At 44.8% G+C, this 16,140-nt stretch overlaps 1 protein-coding gene across 2 annotated transcripts in view; it reads right to left on the reverse strand.

The window, feature by feature from the left end:
- LOC147703626 (zinc-binding protein A33-like) overlaps positions 1-16,140 on the reverse strand; it is a 231,186-nt gene that overhangs the window by 31,848 nt on the left and 183,198 nt on the right. The window lies entirely within an intron of this gene.

The raw sequence follows: 16,140 nt of genomic DNA on the forward strand, positions 1-16,140 counted from the left end.
ACTCCTGCTTTAACAGCAGGCCTCAATACATTTACTAGCATATTTCTTAACTAAAGACACCAAGACACAGCTCAGCAATTACCACCAGGAAACAGCAACCCAATCCCCCAAATGTGTTTAACCAGCGCAGCATACCTAAGCTATACTCACTTTTAGGTCATACACTTTTTAGTGTTTGAAAGGCACACCAGAAGAAAGCAAAACAGGTAAGGTTTAACGTTTGAAACAAAAGGATACAGTGGCTCCATAAACTTAACAAAATCGATTATATTTTGATTGATAGCGCTGCACAAGTAAATGTGTGCAAGTTCAATTCACAAATACCAAATTACGGGAGTCAAAAGGTTTCTTTAAAGTAAGAGCACACTGAAGTCTTATCCAAACAGCGATAGCAGGGGTGAAGAGGAATGTAGAGAGCTAAAGGAGGAACATAAAGATGGCAGAAGTTAGCCCCAAGGAACTGATGAGGAAAGGACTCCGTACATTCACAAAGCTATAAGGAACAATGATCTCACAAGTGATATAAATTGAGAATAAAATGAATGCATCTATTCACATTTACTTCAAATAAGACCCAACTGTAGATCATGCATTCAAAATCAAGTAATGTGAAAAACCAAGAAGCTGTGTAAATTGTTAGTTTTTTCATTGGAAAGAAAAATCTATCAATTGTAGGTCAGGACCATAGGCTCAGATTATGCTTTACTCTTTCCATTTATTCTGCTCAGCACCTTAAAAACATGATCAAAGACTACAAATCCCACGAGTCTTTGCAAACACTAAACAAAACCTCCATAAATTCAGTGCCATATAGGCATCATCAAGGAATAACACGTCCTCTTTCTTCGCTGCTCAGCAGACAGATAAGTGCTTACCTTAATTTTGCTTAATTGGGCCAGAGGGGTGTAGTTTATGTGGATCTGTACGGTGTTACAAGGATCTCCTGCTGAAGGATGGAGTACTTTGCCATCGCTTGCTGGCGTTTTTAGGTCGAGCAGACCTACATTCAATGCGTAAGCATTGATGGTGTCTGCTTCAGACCTATTGTCACCCGTATTTAGGAATGAAGACACGACTCAGACGCGCGCTTTTGCAGTCTGTTTTGACCGCGGGAGCGCGCTTGCGCAAACTAACTCGCTTCCCTCGCATGCATTAACGGCACAGACACAGCCAGCCCCCACCCCTCTGCATGCACGCACACACACAGGCGTGCACGCATACACACGCCGCCGCCGCCCTCTACCCCCCCCCCACACACACAGTGGTTGGGTGTCATGGGCAGCTGCCCTCTGCCAGGCTCACAATGAGCGAGAGGGAGGGGCTTTACCGATCCTTGCCGGGGCTCTTCTGATTGTAGCGGGCTTCCATGGCTCCTGCTGCTCTCACGGATGCTCGCGGTGTTCCGCCGCTCCAGGTTTAGCCCTGACGTGGCACCAAGTTTGTGGCCCTGCCCCAGTGCTCACACTAACGCTGCAAGCTGCGGCGCCCGGGGATGCAACGTCAGATCCAGCCGCTGACTGTCCTTCAGTGCAGAGCCGACATAGAAAAGGGACTGGTGCGGCTGAGAAAGTGCAAACGAAACTGCAGGAAGGGTAGGCGACGCAGTAATGCTCCATTATTAAAAATGTGAATGAAAAAACTAAAATGTGCGAACACCAGGTTAACACACATTTCTCTGTTACTGCATCACCCTAATTCAAAGTGGCAATACGATACACAGTAGCAACTCCATTTGTTACCCGGAGGGCAATGGTAGGATACATTCCAGGAGCGTCAGACTAGTAGGGCACATCAAGCTATACCTTCCAATTATATACAGCTCTTAAAAGCGCACTAGCTGCGCCATGGTGTTTCTCCCTCCCTAAAACTCATAATAAGCTTCTGAATGCGAGTCTGTTATATGAATAAACATCTCATTCAGCTTCCACAGGTGTTCAATGAGACGGGTGAGATCACTGTGAACCACATCAAACAAACTCACTTTAATCTGTATTTAACTCTTTAAAAAAGATGTGCTTAAATAGCAATAGCATCATATTTAACAAATATGCCAGCAGTAGTCCACAGAAAACGGTGAAATTTTAGGTTGCACAATTTAGGAGAGGGATGTCTGTCTTTGGTTTCGATCATGGAAAAAGAAGCTTGTGGGGAGCTTACCTCCTCGGCACTCGAAGTGGTACAGCAGTCACAGCATGAGAAACAGAACATGTTAGCTTAGGGTCGAGTAATTCAAGAGGAGCCCGGAGCTGGCGCAATGAGGTAGAGACACGCGTAATGCCCTCTTGATTTTTTCACAAAGTTTGCTTTGTTCTCAAGTCCGGTCATAAGACCTTTGAAAACGCGTAATCCTTTTCCGGATTCGAGCTGTCCTTTCGCTATCTATCATCGCATCATGTGTTCAGCACCGAACAGCTGCTCTCATTGGCAAACTAAATTTGATCTCAAAACGATCTGAACTCGAACAATAAGCCACTTCCTTCTTTAGCAGGCGGGTGTCACCGGAATGTGCCATTCCTTTGCTGCCTGGGGAGAAGGAAAACCAAGGTGGCGTTTACCATTGAAGCAACTATTCAACCGTGCCTTTACAGCTCCAAAGGCAAACTAAATAGCATGCTTTTCGATTATCATGAAATATGATCAAATCTGAATATTTCCTTTGCATAGTGATGATTGCTTTTAACCACAGTGGGGAATTTTTTCAGCCCCTAGAGATAATTTTGTTTTCTTCAATCATACACTATATATCATTTTTCATGTCTATTTTCTTACATGTTTAAATATCTTTTGAAAGACACGAGTAAAAAGTGTAACAGACTTCTCTTTCCTTTTACAATTGATGTCCATGTCATGGAAACATTTTTTTTACAAATACAATGTAGAACAAGTGTTTTGATTGAAAGGAACAACATGTCTACTACATTTGCTTGCACTTTTCTTTAGGCAGAAATTAAGCGTTAAATGTGCTAGAGCACAGGCTGCTGTCTCTATCAACTGGAAACTTGACAGGTATTCCCATAATTGGTCAAGGCGGGGGAGATAAATGGCTGCTACTACTTATAATAATATAAGTAATAATAACAATAATACAAGAATGATATATTAGTTATGGAATACTAGCAGCTCTGCCAACAAATCTAATGTTTGCACAGCATAAGAAATGTAAAAGCCTAAGAAAGCAGGAAGAATAATTAAGAAACATTATGAAAGACATTAATAAACAAGCATTTGCAAAGCAATAGGTCTCGCAGTTGTGAGTTTGAGCTATTGGCATTGTAAATGGCAATGCCATTTATTTACGTGTTTGTTTTTAAAACAAATGAAAGCCATTGTCATTTACAATGCCAATATCTTAAACTCTCGCAAATGCGAGACCTAGTGCATGTTATGTTATGTTATAGTGATTGCAAATGCTTGTTCTTTTAAGCTGCGTAGACACCTGGTCTTTTACATTCCGGTGGTGACCAGGCTTTGGTTTGGGCCACGCTCGTGCTAACTTGCAGTTATTCTCACTTTCCTGAAGCATGGAGGTTCGGGAGTGTTTTTCCTCAACACTGCGTTTTGCAGTCAGCGGTCTAGTGGCAACATAGCATCGGCTCTGGAAGGGAGAAGAGAGTCTCCCATTATCACGACGCGTGGTGCCCTCTGCAACTCAGACAGGGGCGTGGAGCATGCGTATCTGTGGAGGCGTGTCTAAGAGGCACGCGCCCCCTTCACAACATTCCTCAACGTGGCGCATATAATTTACCCTTACAATGATGAAGAGCCTGTCACTGAGCTAAGCACGCCGGAGGCAGAGAGTTAGGCACTCCATCATAGTTTTCCACTAACAGTTTTTTTCTGTAGTCACACATGCTCCAGTCAACGGATCGACCACAGGGAATCCCCTGTACATGGCCGGTATATCTAGAGGCCTAATTTTGCTGATTGCTGAAGAAGCAATGCAGTATATACTTTAAGTAATCTTGCTGATCTGTGCACTATTTGTCTGACCTCTGACTTTCACTTGATCAGTGATGGCAGGACAGTTTGACACATTTTGGGAGTTGGTGGAGGAGGAGCACTCATTGCTTCCCATCCATTAGGAGTTGGTGGATGCCATAGATGCATCATTGGAAAGAGCAGCCTCTTCGGCCCTAGATCCCCTGAGCCAACGCATAATAGAGCTGACAGTGCGGCGCTGTGTAGCACCTCTACCTGGGAAAGGCTGGCAGCTAGAACCTCCTACAGACGCTACAGGGACTACGAAGGGCAATGGGCCAAAGTCAAGCACAATTCCACCCCTTAAGCGACCACTCCAGCATCTGATGCATTTAAGAGACTGCGCCAGGCCTTCCTAAATAAGGCAATATGACAGAATAGCCCAGGCCAATTCCCAGTTGGGTGTTACCCCAGTGGACGATCCATGCCCACAGCAAGGGATGATGTCAATACCAGGGACAACAGATGACTGATGAGGATTCAGGAAATTAACCTGATCCTGGCGAACAGAGGGTGGTGCCAAAAAAAATAACAGGCTGGATGATACTAATGACCAAGACTCTTCTGGGATACCTGACATTAAGCATGGGCGGAAAATCCGTTACGCTCGCGGATTTTCGGTAAATTCGCAATCCGCGAGATCTGCGAATTTCCCGCAAAATCCGCAAATTTGCACGCAGCGGATTTTTTGCTGTGTGCGGTGTAAGTTCGCAATTGCGAACTGGTACAAAACCCTCGCGAACTGGCAGAAATCCTTGCGAACTGGCAGAAATGCTTGCGAACACAAAAAAGCATTCAGCAGGTTCAAAAGTTCAGACGCATCATTAGTAACCATTCCCTGTAGTGCTTCCTGACAAGGGCCCCTCCAGAGTTCAGTTGCTAGTTGCAACAATTATATGACCCTGCTCTGACCCTCACAGCAGGCTCATAGAATAGCTACAAGTAGGCCACAAAGGTCCTGGAAAAAAAAATTGCACTGCAACAGAAAGCAAATTACAGATAAGGAAGCAGGTGCCAGACTGGAATTTTAAAACAGTGACACATTAATAAATCAACCCCAAATTAATTCATGTCAGTTGAAGCAGGCAGGTGTGCTTGCTTTTCCCCCCCATAATCTACAGTGATGATGAACCAGAGGGTAGCATTGATGCACCAGAGGATGGCATGGGTAAAACAGAGGGTGGCAGGGGTGAAACAGAGGGTTCTGGGAACCTGTGATGATGAACCAGATGTAGAAACAACATAATCGTGACCGTTGCGAGCCGACATGTAAGTTCGCAATTGCGAACTGGTTCAAAACCCTCACGAACTGGCAGAAATCCTTGCGAACTGGCAGAAATCCTTGCGAACTGGCAGAAATCCTTGCGAACTGGCAGAAATCCTTGCGAACACAAAAAAAAATCCGCAAATTCGCGGATTTTGCGGATTGCGAGTTCGCAAATTCGCAAACGCCAGATTCGCAAAATTCGCCCATGCTTACCTGACATGCTCCACCCAAAGGCATTTACCATCCCCGCTCAGTGGACTGGGTCCTCACACCAAGTGTAGTGCAATATGTGGCCAGCTGCATTAGAAAACCATGGACCAAGATGTCCGGTGCTGCTTGAAGGCGGAATAACCCAGGATCTCCCTGGGAAGAAGGTGGCAATCACTGGACAATGACCCATGTATGGCCACCTTTATAAAAAAAAAATATATATTAAGGAACCCAAAAATGGTTTGGACTGTTCCTTGCGATCCCGCCAGGATAAGGTTCTCAATGTCCTCGTCCATTACAACAATATTGGATATGGTAGAGGATGCCAGGGAATCAGACGCCATATCCTTGATCACACAATTCTATTGGGATGGGCTCAAAGGAGCCTGGGTTTCCTTGGCAATATGAATTGTGCATTATTAACGGAGCGTTGTCCCTCTCAAAACAGAGCCCAGGCTAGGTGAGCTACCACTACCTAAGCTGGCCGGTGGCCAATGGTGGTCTCTTCAGAGAACCTTTCATTAAGGAGTTGTCACAATTTGTTACTACCCTTTGCTCCTTCGATTCGGTCCTAAAATCCATTGAGAAAGTTCAGTCAGCAAATTTATTGAGGGGCCAGAAAAGGTAAGGGGCACTCGTCCGGCCACTCATTCAACTCCAACCCCCATAAGCAAACCAGATGCTCAATTCAGTAGCAAGATCACAAAAAACATTGGAGGGTTCTACTCGTTGAAAGGCTGCAGCTGAGGACATTGAGGCAAAGGAGTTTCTGGAGAGCCAGAAATGAACCAGCTGAAACCACCAGTAAGAAATATCCTTTTCTCTACCAGGGGTGGGATGCAGATTACAATTGTTCAGCCAACAATGCATCTCTGTTACGGGGGACGCATGGGTACTGCAAACCATGAGGGGATTTCATATAAAATTGCATGGTTCACCAACGCAAGTCCCAGACCTTGAATCTTCTCTCGGGTAGGGCCTCATGTGGTACACAGACGTCATGGAACTCCTGGTCAAAGGGTCCATTACCGCCACAGTTCTACATCCCAGGGGATTCTGGAGCAATATTTTCCTGGTCAAGAAAAAAGGACAATGGGTTCAGGCCTGTACTCAACCTACAGGACTTCAATCGCTGGGTGGTATACCACCATTTCAAAATAGAGGGTATTCGCCTTCTATGAGACATCTTGACGACAGATGGCTGGTTCGCAAATTTGCAACTAAAGTATGCCTACCTCACCACCCTGATCTTTCCTCTCCATGAGGTTTCTGCAATTCCAGTGGGACTGGCAAGTATAAGAGTACACTTGCCTGCTGTTCGGGCAGTCCTCAGCACCTTAGTGTGTCACCAAGTTGCTGAGGCCAGTGATTGAATGGCTACGAGAAAGGAGAGTACGTCTCATCTACCTGGACGACTTCCTGTTGATGCACCAAGAAGCGGACAAGTTACTTGCGCAACTTCAGAGGACTCAGTGGTTGCTAGAAGACCTAGGCTTTCTAATAAAGAAACAAGTCAGACTTTGTACTAGCGCAACAGATTACATTTCTGTGGTTTGAGGTAGACATGGTACGCCAGTACCTCAGATTACCCCAAAAGAGGTGTTTGATCTCTTGGGACTTGCACAGGGCCTTAACAAGGGACATATTCCCTTCACCATCTGGTCCGGATTGTGAGTCTTTCAGGGTCAATTCAAGGGATCTTTCCCGATCCATTAAAGTATTGGGCCCTTCAATGACAAGGTGTAGCATCTGAGGAAAGGCATCACTTATTCTCAGGAGGCTTCTCTCCTCGAAGGCTCAATCTGAGGTCTATTGGTGGCTCGAACATATGCCGGCCTGGAACTGCAAAGACCTCTTTGGATCAGTGCCAGAACTGGTGATAGTCAGATGTCAGGGTTGGGGAGCATGCTGTGGGGATACTAATACAGACAGACAGACAGTGGTCAGAACAGGAGGAGTCTCTCCTTATAAATTGTCTGGAATCCTTCACCAGATCCTTTGCAGTTTGGAGTCAGGCAGCCAACAAGGTCTCATGCGCTGTCTTGTTGAAGATTAACATTATTTCGGCAGTGAGGATCGAAGTCCAAGATGCTGGTGGACTTCGCCATGGATTATTGGGAATACTGCCTGGATAACATCGTTCATAACGGCTGAATATCTGCAAGGATATTCCCTCCCCCAGTGCCTTGAGACCTTCATGGGTGAGTAGCATGCTTTATAAACCCCTGATTGATTGAAGGCAATGTCAACCAAATGGCGGACTGGCAATCCAGCCACCTAAAGAAATACAGCGCCTGGAAGCTGGAGACCTTTTTCAAAGCTTTATGGGTCCGTGCCAAGGAGACCTTTTCAACTCCTGCCTCAATCACCAGCTTCCCCGGTTTTTCAGTTGGCGTCTGGACACCATTGCAGAAGCGACGGATGCTTTCCTGCAGGATCAGTGTCAGTTTCAGGGCTATGCCTTTCCCCCATTCTCCATGAAAGTCATACTCAGCATTACTTAGGAGAGAGGGCGGAGATGGTCTTGCTGACCCTGCTTTGGAAATCATCTTTGGTATCCAGTTCTGGCACTTTCTCCAATTCAACTTTCCCTGACTCAGTCTTCTGACGGATCAGAATGGCAATTTGCAACCACTAATGGAGTCACTCTGGCTCATGAGTGAGAGGATTACATGGGACGTTGGGAAGTCCCGGGCCTTTTGTCAGAGGCTATCCCTCAGACAAGCTTGGGTAGATTCCACGGTCCAGAGGTATAGCTCAGTGTGGAGACTAGTCACGCCGGTGTGTGCTACAGAATTTGGATCCCATGGGGCAGATCTAGGGGAAAGGTCCTTTACAATGAAGGCTTAACAAAAGGATCTTACAACTAAACCTGAATCATGACTCATTACATCGCCAGTTTTTACGAGAGCATTACTACAACTAATGCATTACTACCCAAGCCACATCGAAATCTACTTAAGGGGTGGTATTAAGACTAATGGCATGGGAGGGGTTCCGCCAGGTTGCCGTATTTAGGGCTATTGGAAGTGCTGTCATGGTTATTAGAAAGCCTACCTCCACAAGGAACAAACAGGTGGTCACTAGTATCTTAACTCATGAATGCCATGGGAGCCCTTGACCAAGATATTGGCCTCGTTTAAGAGAAGCTGCATTCTGCCAGGAAGTCTGCACCTGGGAAGGAGCCCAGAGTTTCATCAGGGATGACCTATAGCTCCAGCAGCCAAACCCCGGCAAACAATTCAGTACGGGGGTTGGAATCTGTACTTGGTGACCTTGATTAGTCACTTAGCAGGCTGCACATGCTGCCCCAATCGCACAAGTATCAAACTGTTCCTCACCTCCAGAAAAATAAAAACATCCACAGTGCAGGAAGGGCAAGGTTGCCCAGGAATCCCACTCAGAGGGAGCTGTACTTCCTGTGCACAGCCGCAGACTTTGGAATTGGACATAATTTATTCTCCAAACAGATAAACTTAATTAACAGATTTTAATCACTGCTGGGATGGGTAGGCTAGGCTCTAGTCAAAGCAGACCGCCTCTTAGACCTCCGACAAGGGATGCTTGTACGGAAACAGTAACTCATGGGGGGGGGGGCGCTCTATTCAGCTACTGGCCACAGGGATTCTGTAGTTTTATCTAAACCCTCCTCAGGAACCTAGACTTCTCTTTAATCTAAATAACCTTATGTCATTCTAGAAGAGCCAAGGTCCAAGGGACAGCCATGTGGCAGATTCAGGGGGGACAATATTGCATATACATATATGTGGCAGGAAAGATAGCTCAAACGCCCTGTCCATCAGTTCTCCCCACTTCCCATCTACTTCCACAGGCCACTCAGTTTGTGCTGGACCATAAAGGTGCAACTCCTTTGAGGCCAGGCATCCGAGAGAAATATGACCATTGACTAAATAAGGTGGTGGACTGTTTAATATGAGGATGGACTCTCCAGGACAACTTCACAGCCAAATCAATCTTGTGGGTAGGGTTTTTGGTGTGAGCAATCATCCAAAACATGATAAGGACTGTATTGATGTCAACTTCAATAAGTAAATCTTGGAGACTTAAGTTTACTAAGCAAAGCTTTTCAGCAATTAATGTTCTTCCCTTGGGCTTATTATACAGATCCCCTTCCTACACTTTCGAATATCTCTAGCCCTGTTACTATTACAAATATGCTCATGGCTCTGTCACAGCTAGACCAATTGGATTGACTTCGTATCAAAAAGGTTTAAAAAAAATCTTGAAACCCCTGAAATCTGTTATGCGGTTATAAATTTGCTTTCTAACAAATCTTATATCAGGAAATGCTATGGTCAAGTATTACCTTTATAATGCTCGGGCCTGTTTTTTTTTTTAATGTGATGAATTATGACGCTATATTAATAGGATGCAATGCATTGTAAATCATTCAATGTTTTATTTTTCTATGGCTTTGGAAGCAGAATAAAGAGGTTGTATCGGACTCCCAAATCAGGAAACCAAACCCAGTCATTGTATAGGCAAAACGCAGGATGCAATATTCTAAGTCCCCCAGTAATCATTCCTAATCTAACCCCTCAAATGGAGGAAAGTCCTGCTGTTATGTGCTCTTGAAATAATGGAGATGAGCATTGCAATCTGCATTATGGAATGTGGCAGGTTGGATGCAAAACAGGCAAACTTGGAGTGGTTACATTTTATAAAACCCTAAGCAGTATTTCGCATACAAGAATCATGGCTCCTAGAAACTGCTTTTAATCCATTGTTTTGTGACATTTCACTAATGCAATTTCAGGGTTTTGGGCTGGGCAAAAGGAGGCTTAGTTACATTAGTCTCCTTTACTTTCCCAGGCCAGGTTGTATGGGCAAACAGTCTCCCCCTATTATCAAATGTTACTTATAAAATGTGAAAGAACACATGCTGTTTGCCTATTTTTAGAATAGGTTTGATGCCAGAATCTCTGCCATAGCGAAAGCCTTGCATGAGGATATCAAGCAAAGACTGAGCAGAATTAACGCTCGCCGATTGTATGGATGGGAGATGTCAATGCAAAATATTGTAAATGGTCTTCAATGTCTTCTGGCTTGTTGAGTACGGAAGAGGATCCTATTATACACTTTGGACATAGTCCTTATGTAGATGAACTTAAATCTGTTATTAATTAGATAACTTGGTGTCTGCGTTGGACTCCAACAATAGTCCAGGTGTTGAGCTGATCTAGTTTAATAGACTACTAATTTTCACAAACTTTTAGGACATGGGTTGGAGATGTGCTACTAGAGTCTCCTTTGAGCAGTCATAGGTTCATAGCTGTCCCGATAAGTAACGTCTTTATTATTATTTTTTCTTCAAAGACAGGTGATGACCCGTCCACTACAACCAACATACAATGAATAAGGGGGTAACTATGAGTGGGGCTAGAGATAATGACACTTTCCTATTGAGAGAGCGAAATTTGAGAAAATGTATAAGTGCACCCTATTTGCTAGCCAGATGCACAAATTTAGTTAAAGCATTTAAAAGTGTTGAAAAATATAAATGCATATACTCATGAATGTTTAATCAGTATAGAAGGTATATTGTAGAGTGTGAAACTAATGTAGTAGTGTTTAGAAATGTTAGAATGATATTAGATTCCATGTTATGTAGCTGCTGCAGATGAAAATGTGATGCTGCTAAACGTAGAGAAATGCAGGCCTCATGGCAATGAATGTAGAATGAAAACATGCCTTTGCAGCTCACATTCGATGGATTATTACTTTACTGTTACTTTAGAATATTATTGATCATACGTTAGAAATCATGTAGAAGTGTTTTCATATAATCAGAGTGTATTAAATAGAATCATTTTAGTTTTAAGAAATAAAGGTTCACAGAGTGCAGGCCTCTTGCAAAGTAATTTAGTAGGCCTGGAAAGATAAAGTTGCTTCTTTGATCTGCACGTGTTAGCTAGAATTGAGTCTCGTTAAGCATAAATTGTCATCTATGTCGAAGTTTTATGACCTAAAACAGATAACTGGAGGTTGGAATTTGGGGCCCTATTCATGGGTGTCTGTTTGCAGGTGTGAGGGGGTTCCAATCAAGAGAGTGATGAATAGAGCTCTGTCCGGGGAGACCGGCACAGGCCTGGAGGAGGTGCCAGGAACTTAATGGGGGTACCGGCGAGCGGAGAAGAAGCCTGGGAAGCAAGGTCAACGCTAACAAGAGACCCAGAGGAGTATCAGTATGGAAGAAACCAGAATCGAAACCACGTGAGATGTGTACGTGAGGGGCGTCTCGACAATGCTTGTGATTTTGCATTAGGGACAGCACCCTGGGGTGAAGTTAGAGCAGATGGCCTGAGGACCCTTAGAGAGTGGATGGGTAGGCAGAGAGGGCACGACTGCAATGCACAGGATTACATCAGAGACTAAGGGAAAGTGAGTGAACTTCTTTGGAAGTCACCACGGCTGACACCTTTTGAGCTCAAGGGTTTTGTTAAGTAGGGATGTCACTTAGTCTAGTGCAGAGACAGTCTAACCTGAGTTTTCTTCTGTTGTAAATGACGCTTAAATTACAACTTGTGTCTATTCTTGTAAACCTGCTGATCTTCGAGCTAGTATTAGTGATATTTTTCTGTTGCTTAAGATCATTCAGAGAATTTATGTTTGTTTTAGTGCCAGTATACCTGATTAACCTTTTATTGAGATGCTTGTATCTCCAGTTAACTTTGGCTTTATAATAAAACTTTAAAACTGAATTGTGGTAAGTGGTTCTTCAGAGTCGTGCCAATTATTGGTTTGATTAACCTGGTAATTGATTGCTTTTACTCTATGACAGACAACAAAGATTCAGTCGACCTAAGTGGGGATTTAGATCTAGAGTAATCAGATTGGAGATCAAAAATCCCGCCTTTCCAGTTGGTAGCAATATAGGATGGTTGCCTTCTTGAGGAAGGTGATCTAGGTTAAGATTACCCCAAGGCCCCTAGAGATCGAGAGATGACCAGCAGAAGAATCGATAGAGGGGACCAGCCAAGCTGTGGGGGTGTCGGAGGAAGCTGGGAGCGTGTCAGATCCAGTGGAGGAAGGACAGGACGACAGTGAAACTGACGTTGCCACAGAAGGAGAAAGCATCTGTGAGTACGAAACAGACCCTGATCAAGCTGCAAGGGATCTAGAGTCGGGTGTGAGGACAAGAGGCAGGATAACAAGACGAGGAGAGACCAGGTGGCCTGAAAGGAGAAGGAGGCCGAGCCTAAAGTCAACTCCAGAGAGAACCCTTGCTCCCATATCCGAAGACTCAGACCTGGACGAAGGTGCACAGAACTCCGAAGCGGAAGGTCCAAGGAGATCAAGGAGGGTGCGTGTACCCTGCAGAAGATACGCCACTCCTGAGTGGACCTACCTAGCAGCAGATGTCGTGTGCACAGAAATCCGGGAGGGTGAGGGAGGTGACAGTGATCAGCACTGACCACATCATCAAGGTGGAAGTAGCGTTGTTGGTGCCTGGAGCTGAAGGGTTACTAACACTTACCATCCCCAACCCTCCTTACCTGAGCCGAATAAGAGAACTAGTTTTAAACAGAGTAGAATTTCCGACTTTTGGTACATCAGTATCAGCACTCGAGGAGACCATTCTTCGCCTAGAAATACTGGAATACGCTATTAGAGCCGCTGGAACACGCACAATAGTAGACACCTAAAGACTTTGTAAATAAACAAGATTGAGAAGATAACCTAGCGCCAAGTGGAAGAAGAGAAAATTTAGGGACCTTTCCATTTAGTTGACGGAGAAGGGCTAGGGTTGTCTGTTGCGGTTTAAAGGATTGATTTCAAAAGAGATTGCCAGCTTCCTGAGGTGTAGTTCAAGAAAGACTGAATGAACAAAAAGACTGTTAAAGAAATTAAGAGAAAGGACTTGCATTGGAAAAGACTAAAAGCTACACTGTCTGGAGAACATGGTGTCAGGTCCATGCCGGGCTCCATTAATAGACCTCTCTCCGTCCCTACACTTAAAAGAAGATTTACTGCATTGCAACCATTTCCACTTTGGGGCTCCATCCAGAAATTACTCCATGTCCGCAGTCAGAGGGAGGATTAGTTGCGCTTCCTGATTGTGCCACCGTGTGGTAGGGTTAGCGTTCTAGTCTTTCCTATTCAGTCCGCCATTTCCTTATCCTGCGCGTTCTATGTGGCGCACTTCAACTGTTCTATTCAGGCAGTTCGACGCCCTGATTTTGGCTCCCGTCAAATCACTGCGTAATTCCAAGATTTTTCCCGAATTCCAGTCAGAATCTTTAGAGACTTTAGTTCGTGGCATTGGGAGCTAGTTTCGCTCCAGTTCCAGACTGATTCCTGCATTCCGAAATCAGCCGCAGCTCCGCTTTTCCAGTGTTCGGCGGAGTCGGCTCAATTCTTGAAAGCGGCATTCTTCTGTGGACCATTCCAGTTGGCAAGTAATTCTTCCGCATCACCTCAGTCTATCGCGGTAAGAATATTCTTTCCTCAAAGACTTCTTGTGGCGCTCTGTCCAGTGCAATTGGGTTTCTTCAGCGTCAGAGTTTCCATGGTCTGGAAGAGTGACTTGGTTTCCGAATAGAACTGTATATTAGAAAGGTCAAATATTGAGCTTCAGAAAAGACTCTTCAGTGATTCAGCCTATGTTGTGAAGTATAGACTTTTATCAACAGTCCAGCGTCAGTGTGAATCAACAAGCAAATGAGAGTATATATTATATGCATATGGTAATACTGTTGTCTACCACCTCTACTCATCTCAACTCAACCTTTCACCTATTGACACAAACATCAACCAGAGTCCTCAATCTTCTCTAAGAATCTTTACGGGCTCTCAAGAGAGCGGCAATTTCCACACTGAATCAGGTATGAGAGAAGTGAGCTAGAGAGTGAGTGGGTGGTGTTTTCCCAAAAGAGGTTTGAACGTTAGTAATGATCTGTTAACTGTTTCAGGTGCTCCCAGCTACTCATCCCAGAGGTAGTGACGAAGACACCAGTGTGGAAGTCTCTCTTGTTGTTTGTTATCCACTTCCCCTTTCCCTTCCATTCCTGGGCTTGGAGCAATCCGGGTGCAGGGGTGATTGGGAATTTGGAAAATAATCATCATAGAAGCCTTGGTCACTCGCTCCCACGGAAACCAGGACAATTCAGGTACTGCTTCTGTCAGATTGAAGTGCCTTTATTACCTTCCGTCTGGGCGAGATGGCAGAAGGATTGGATGTCAAAGCCTTGGCTTCGGTGTTAGAGGGATTACAGAAACAGTTGAGTGAAACTAGGGAGGAAGTTAGGAAATCTAATCAGGAGGCTAGTTATTTGCGTCAGACTAGATGAGCTTGCTGAGAGTCCTCGTCCAAATTTTGGGAGTATTAAGTCATCAGCCTTTGGTTCCACGCCTTCTTCCTCTACAGAGTTAACCACACAGGTAGTGCACGCAATGTCCCCCACAATCCCATTGCCCCCCCCCCCGAGAGATTTCAAGGAGACCCCCATAAGGCCCAAATTTTCCTTACCCAGTGTTCATTACATTTCCTTTGTAAGCCCATTTTGTTTCAGGAGGATCAGTCTAAAGTGGCGTTTGTGCTGTCCTACCTGAGCGGAGATGCAGCAGTGTGGTCATTGCCCCTGGTGGCTTGCAACGATCCTGTGTTGTATAAATTTGAAGAATTTAAGGCCGAATTCTTGCGAATCTTTGATCGAAGAAACGTCTCACAGACCACAGACAATGAACTTCTAGAGTTGAAGCAAGGAAATCGAGATTTGGTGGCCTATTTAGCACAATTTAATAAATTAATTGTTGAAACTAGTTGGCCCGAGTCTAAGAGGGCGGCCATTTTTACAGAGGTTTAAAAGATGAGCTGAAGGATGGATTGGCCCAGATTCCCAAAAGACCTACCGATGTATCAGAACTTATTGATCTAGTGTTACAGATAGATCAGCGGCAGGCGGAAAGACGAAGTGAACGTCGGAGGGATGTTCATACTCTCCCACCACGATTTGATCGGGCTAGGTCGGAGTTTGCCAAGAACCAAGAAGGCCAAAGTCAAGAAGAACCCATGCAGGTGGGAACGATTCGAGGTCCTCTTACCAAGGAGGAAAGAAAAGAGACGTCAAGGCAGGTTGTGCATGTACTGTGGTCAGTCAGGCCATTTTGTCAAGGAATGTCCGAAGAAACCAAAGGCCAACACGTGGGTAAAAGACCGGCTCCACCAGTAGACTGAGTTGCACTGGTGGGAACGAGTGAAGAGACAACTCCAAAGTCAGTCTTTAGCAAATACTCTGCAATCAGCAGCCCCGCATCTGAATTTGCCATGTAGAATTGTGTTTGGAAAAACTCAGATGGAGGAAGTTTCCGTGATGGTTGATTTGGGGGCTACAGGGAATTTCTGCGACATCCAGTTTGCCAAATCTTTAGGAATTCAATTTGAAAAGAAGTTAAGACCAGAACCAGTTCGAGCAGTGGATGGCACCAATTTGTCTTCGGGGCCAATAGCCTTTGATACTGAACTGATAACCGTAGTGGGACCAGGAGAGCATCGGAGTTGCATTCGATTCAATCTCATTGACGCTCCTCAGTTTCAGCTAATTCTGGGTTTGCCTTGGCTCACCGAGCATAACCCCCGGATTGATTGGTCTCGACGTTCAGTTAAAATGAACTCTGATTTTTGTCTAGAGCATTGTTTTCAGTCTACACCAGTGAATACCAGT

Source organism: Lissotriton vulgaris, chromosome 7 (assembly GCF_964263255.1).
Source record: "Lissotriton vulgaris chromosome 7, aLisVul1.2, whole genome shotgun sequence".
NCBI classification, from domain to species: domain Eukaryota; kingdom Metazoa; phylum Chordata; class Amphibia; order Caudata; family Salamandridae; genus Lissotriton; species Lissotriton vulgaris.